Consider the following 6,525-nt stretch of genomic DNA (forward strand, 5'->3'; position numbering starts at 1 on the left):
TTTATATTATTCAAGTTCGACTCACATAAGAATACGCCACACACAAGAACTCTCAGCCACACGGCCTAAGGAATTGTAACTTCAGTTTGCTGTTTCGAATCGAGGATTGCTAGAGCAAGTTCCGAAATAAACTGTGTAAATTCTCAACCTCGGATAATGCATTTCGCGTGCTCCGATTGGTTCACTCAATCTCGGTTATCAGCTCATATACCTTGGTTTGATCTTATATGGTAAATGATTGCGTTAAGCTTTGCTAAATTAAAAATGTTTTCGTCGGAATGCCAAATTTCTCTTTGAATAAAGCCAAAAAGGAGAAAAAAAACTTTTTTTGTGGAAAGTTTGGATCAATTCCGACGTTTAGAAGTACGCGAAAAGGCAAGAAATGTTTTTGCGATAAGCATGCGTCTGTCTGACAACAAGGTATTACATAACATCGCATCAGTCTCATCAAGTTTTTTTCGATTTCGCTCGGATTTACTCGCTTTTTCCGCTCGTATTTTGTACTTCCAAATTTTTGGAGTTGAATGAATTTAATAAAACAATTATTTCATTCGCGCTTGTTGGATATGAGACTGGTTATAGCCAACTCGGCGCTACGCGCCTCGTTGGCTATTTACCATCTCATATCCAACGCGCGCTTATGGAATAATTGTTAATTAACCGTGCGTATCGAATCAATCTCTGTTTTGTGACACTGTGGGTAACTTGGCCTATGAATAGAACTGTACCTCGTCGCCTACAAAGCAACTATCGCCCAATTTCTGTGATCTCAGTCGTGCATGGCCAAGATGTTGAAGAATTGTATACGACCAATTAACATATGCTCATTTAGAAGAGCACACGTCATCTGAGACTGTAAACATCAATCGGGTTTTCGTGCTATTCATTCAACTGTGATGACTCTCCTTGACGCCACAGGCACTTAGTCATACAATATTGACCTTGGCAAAGTCAATGCCGTTGTTTTCTTAGACCCAATACTGTGCGGGAGGAAGTTGAGGGATCAAAACTCCGGCCTGACCAACATTTAGGGTCTTTGAATAACTGAGGAGAAAGTACTAGTGCTGCCTTAATGTAATGACATCTGAAAATGGTTAGACTCTCTATTCTTCTCGGACAGGGACGATAAACCGCAGGCCCTGTCTCTCACAGACCTTTGATGTTGTTGAGAAGAGCTGATGGGACGTAAAAGAGCCCACACAGTAATCGCAAAGAGCAGGGCATGGACTTCCCGGTGTTGTAGGCTTTCCTCTGTGATAACTCGTAATTGGGAGAGCAAACGCTCGGAGACACCAAGCTGCTTTAAAACCCGAGGGTAGATTAAAGATCTACTGATGATGATGATGATGATAAGAACTTTCATCCCGGTTTCCGAGGAAACGTGGTCAAGCGACTATTCAGGCGTAAAATCTAACGAACAAATCTGGCGAGAATTTCTCGATATTCCTTTTTCAAACAACCTCACAATTATTTAAACTCTACGTTATCCATCAAAAGAAAATATTTCGAGCGTTATCTTGATCGAAGAAAAGAGAAGTGAAAACTTGGTAATGTCCGTTCTATCACGAAAATGCATTGTATTATTTTCATCCTGGTAACCAAGGTTGGTGTGTTCAATTTCAGCCCGCTTACCCAGGTCCCGGTTGGAGAAACCGAGATCTCGGAAACCGTGCCAGTCCGGCGAACCGGGCTCATATGAAAAGGTCCCGTAGATGTGCTTAGAGTGACCATATTTACTGTTATAAGAACAATTTCTGAAAAAAATTGCTTAAACTGAAAACGTCGTCTAGTGCAGGTGAAGTTATCCGGCCTATAAAAAACTAAGGACATGATCATTAATACATGATGGTTTATTTCATAAAGCGAGCTCAAGGGGGTTGTTTGAAGTAATTACAGAGCGTAAATTGAACAGAATGGTGAACACGTGGTGGCATGAGCAGACGAAACTTCTAATCGCTTTATGGAGTGACGATTTGGATTTGTCTTCTTCTATTCTCGGAAGTTATCCTTGGTTCTCTTCTCGCCTCAAGCATGGTGATAAGGATCGTGGCAACCACGCCATACGGCTCCATTTTGTCACACATTGCGAGATTACTCTACCTATTGTATTTGAATTTTCGCAGATGTGACAAAACCACAATTGAAAAAAATTGAACGAAGTATGATAGCCTGAGTTATACTTCAGTTGATCATAATCAAACTTGAGCGTGAAGACGGCTTAATTTGTGCGAAAGCCCGGTTCTTTCCAATAAAGCCGGTTCTTTCCAATAATCGATAATTAACACCTTTGCCATGTTGTTCAGGTCTCTGAATGTGGGGTGTGTTAAGAACACAATTATCGTTCCATTATTTACACTTGCTCACAGAATCGACACAGTAAGGCACTAAGCCTCTAATGCCATGTTGAATGAAGTGCGGACATAATTCATTTTTGTTTAACTTACAGCTGACATTTTACGAGACATATCTCTTTGTTTGTCCTGTACGACGCTCAAGGAACCACGATTAGCCTAATCTTGGGAGACTTTTTCTTGTTCGAATGAAATTTGGCTATCCTACAGAGACATCGATTAAATCCCCTTTTAAATGTCTGGAAAATCAATCTTTGAAGAAACAATATGTAATATATCAAACACGAGAAGGAGTGTTTTATCGGATATCCAAACACCGAGAAGCGAGTTGAAAAACGAGGCCGAAGGCCGAGTTTTTTAACCGATTTCGAGGTGGTTGGATATCTGATGCAACACTCTTTCGAGTGTTTGATATTGCTTCTCAAAGGAATCAGTATTTTAAGAGATATTTGGGATCAAAGTTGGCGAAATTTTATGCTAATTAAGAGCACATATCCAAACTTCCTTCACGGTAGTGATTTCTCTTGTTTTTGGCTTATGAATTATTAATGAGTTTGAGAAGAGCATTTCAAAATCGAATAGTCATCTTTTTTAATCTGTGAACAAATTCTTATACAAATCCTTATATTAGCGGACATTCACTGTAAAGGATGCTTTTCAGTCGGGAAGCGAATTAATTCAAGGATATTCTACACGCGACTCCACTTGAATGTAATGTCAGTCGAACTATTTCTATATGGTATTCATGTATTTGCTTTTGTATGGAGCTCGAGGTAAGCCCCAAAATCTCACCAGTCCCTAGGAGAATTGCATAAATTAAACCAAGAATGACATTCAGCGCCGGAGGGAGTAACGTCTTAATAACGAACACACAATAAAGATTTCTGAACAGAAACAGCAGATTTCAAACAGAAGATGACTTCCCTACCCGAAGTCGAAGTCATCAAATACGTTTAATCATAGGCTCGATTACCAGCCGCTGCTTTGCGAAATGAGCGAGCGCTCACTCCCGAAATCACGGCCGGACGCGTGAGGTGAGCCATTGTTAATCTCCGCCAATCGCAACTCGGTCTGGCATAATTACATTTTTTGGCTGCGAAGGTATTCTAACCCGGCCGGTTCGAGGTTTACGGTGCTTTTAAGGTAGGAAACATCCAAGATTTCGACAACGAAAAGTGTTTGAAAAGCTGGAAAAACGGGATTGTGTCCTTTGCTATCGCCTGAGTTCGGAAACTTCACTTATTTTCCAGTTGCCGCCAAGGTCAAAATATGGCTTTCAAATCCCATCGCTATTGCAATTTTCTCCTCAGACTTCGCTAATGTAAGAGCAAGTAAAATTCCTGCTGAGTTTATTGGTGGCAAAACGAGGGGGCCGACGAGGTCGACCGAGAGCTGAAGCGGCTGAAGATTTTGTTGATGATTCGCCGGTTGAATTCAAACTCACATTGATCATTTAACCACAAACTCAAGCTCGTATCATCTGGAAACGTCGCACAGACGTTTTAGGCATAGTTATGTACTTGTTATCTAATGCTGTTTCCCCGAAAATATTAACTTCGTATAAACTATAGGTGGTTTGCAACCAATCTCTAGGGACACAGATAACAATGCTGCAATTTACAATTCCTGATGGACGAACAAAAGGAGCTAATGAGAGATTTTTGTTTTCGTCCACCAACATGGCGGCAATGACATAACGTGAAAACCACCTATATTTTGAATTACGTTACAGACACAACTTATCGCTCAAGCGTCCAGGGCTCCGTCTCTTCTCGCGGAGGATACCCGAATTCGAGTGAGCGGCGGATATCGATTAATCAACGATTAAACAAAACAGAGCCTTTGCATTAAAGTCCTCAAATGAAAAAGGTTCAACGAAGAGGAACAAGTTTAATCATTACAAAAATTACAAATTTTCATATGAAAACTGAGAATAATGCAAGAAAGCAGAATTTCTTTTATGACAAACTTTTAATGTCTATGTTTGCTTAACTCATTAGTAGATGATAGATTCGGGTCTAAACAAAGTTAATCAGCTCAATCACACCGCTATAAAGGGATACTCTGCATGGGTTGTTACAGTGAAATCTTTAGTTTTAAAATTGATATTAATGATGATGATAATGAAAATAATGATAATAATTTGGCACTGTTCCAAACAGAGGACTTCCTTGGAGACTTAGATCTAATGCTCATATTTGGCAGGACTTCAAAAAAACAGTTCTGTTGGGATTAGCGAGAACCTTGACGTTTGAGGTCGTTTAGTGACACGTGATGAATGGACCTGATTGGGGCAATATGTCAACCGTATCGCTAGTCATGACATAGGGCCCCGGGCATAGGGCTACAAGTGTGAAACAAACTTGCTGCGTTTTTTAATTGTCAACGAACTTGGCAAACTTCACTTAAGCCACGAGATAACTCATATTTTGAAACAGCAGATCGTTGAAACAAAGTTTCGCAAGCAAACACGACAACTTGATTCTTTGGGATATTTTCAAAGCGGGCGCTGAGTCCCGCTTTCGCGGGACATAAATTACTTCTGGAGCGTTATGCTCTGGACTGCTTAATTATGTAAGGAGCATAACTGAGTTACATAATAATACAAACTCACCTCTCATTCAACGCCACTAGATCTAGAAATGTATCTTACGAAGGTAATGAAAAAAAATTAAACACTGGAAGATTTGGATTCCAGAAGCAAAACAAAATTTCAAAGAGCTTTTTGTCAAATTTGAAACTCTTTGTAAGCAATTGCATAACTCGGTGGTAGTATAAACTCCTCCAACAAAATCTGTTTTACTCGCTAAAGAGTTATCTTTTTGATTGAAAGTTAAAAAATAAGCATGATTTGACTTTGACTTCGAGAGTTTTCTTTAAATGGCCCTAGATTTGTTTAGAACCAAGTGAATTAAATTAAATTGTAAACTACAAGTCTTAGGTTACATAACAGACTACAGTTTCAGGTAAAATTCACTATTTTCAGAAGCTAGCTCCTTTCATCAAAAAGTACAGATTGACAATAACTCAGCCTGAATTTTCTAAGGGTTATTAAAACATACCTTGGGGTAGCAAGCACTGTCACTTCAGGATTTTTATGTGATAGCTTTGAAGCGATCGCTGAGTCTGTACTCTCTTCGGAACACTGAACCCTTCTGAAGCGTTACGCCCTAGACCCAGTTAATTTACGTCTCAGCACAGCACAGCTCCGCTTCGCTTCAGGTACTGAAAACAAAGGGTAGGCGGCCTGTTATCGATATATACCGTAGCCTGACCATCAGATATTAGTCCTGTTGTGTCAGTCAGAGTTGATCAAAAGCAAGAATTTTCTGTTCCAAAGGATAGATAGCCAATGAGATAACGATGTTCGCAAACAGATTATTGAACTGGTCTGGTTCAGGTTTTCGAAACAAGTAGTCTGACAGACGATGGCGTGTCACATGGGACTATTCGAATTTTCTACCAAAATATCAGAAGCCTTGTCGAAACCCAACGTATCACTAAAAAAAAAGGTGATTGGGGCAATATGTCAACCGTATCACTATTCATATAGGGCTACAATTGCGAAACGAACACACTGCGGTTTTTTAATTGTTAACCAATTTTGAAAATTTCATTTAGTCATAACGGGTTACATAACAAACCACTATTACTTGGCAAATAGAAGTAAGTACGTAATAAATAATCTTGCAGACAAAATCAGCAGTTCCAGGAGTTGCGAAAACACCTTTGCTGGACATCAAAATTCCCTTCAGTTTGTCACCTCCGTTTGCAGAAAGGAAAAGAAACATACGACAACTTGGCCACAAGATAACTCAACAGCAGATTGTTCATCAGTGAAACAAACTTTCAAGAACAAACACGACAACTTGATTCTCCAGTTGAGATAATCATTCAAAGCGGGCGCTGACTCTATCAGATAGCCCGGAACATTAATTTCTTCTGGAGCGTAACGCTCCAGACTGCTTTAATTATGCTAGGAGCATTCACCGTCTCTGTCCCTTTGTGAGTTGCATAATAATACAAACTCGCCTCGCATTTGTAAAAATGTATCCTACAAAGGTGTTTTAAAAAATTGATTTGGATTCCACAGGCAAAACGTGTAACGTGGAGCTTTTTTGTCCAATTTGAAACTTTTTGTCAGTCTATTGCATAATTCGGTGGTAGAATACAC

General features: G+C 39.7%; 1 protein-coding gene across 1 annotated transcript in view; it reads right to left on the minus strand.

The window, feature by feature from the left end:
* The window catches only part of LOC138032522 (uncharacterized), a 28,343-nt gene extending 22,810 nt beyond the window's left edge, over positions 1-5,533 (minus strand). The window contains exon 1 of the mRNA XM_068880221.1: positions 5,414-5,533. The gene's annotated coding sequence lies outside the window, so the exon portion shown is untranslated. The remainder of the gene's footprint in view (positions 1-5,413) is intronic.
* Positions 5,534-6,525: the final 992 nt, after the last annotated feature.

Source organism: Montipora capricornis, chromosome 14 (genome assembly GCF_036669925.1).
Source record: "Montipora capricornis isolate CH-2021 chromosome 14, ASM3666992v2, whole genome shotgun sequence".
NCBI lineage: Eukaryota > Metazoa > Cnidaria > Anthozoa > Scleractinia > Acroporidae > Montipora > Montipora capricornis.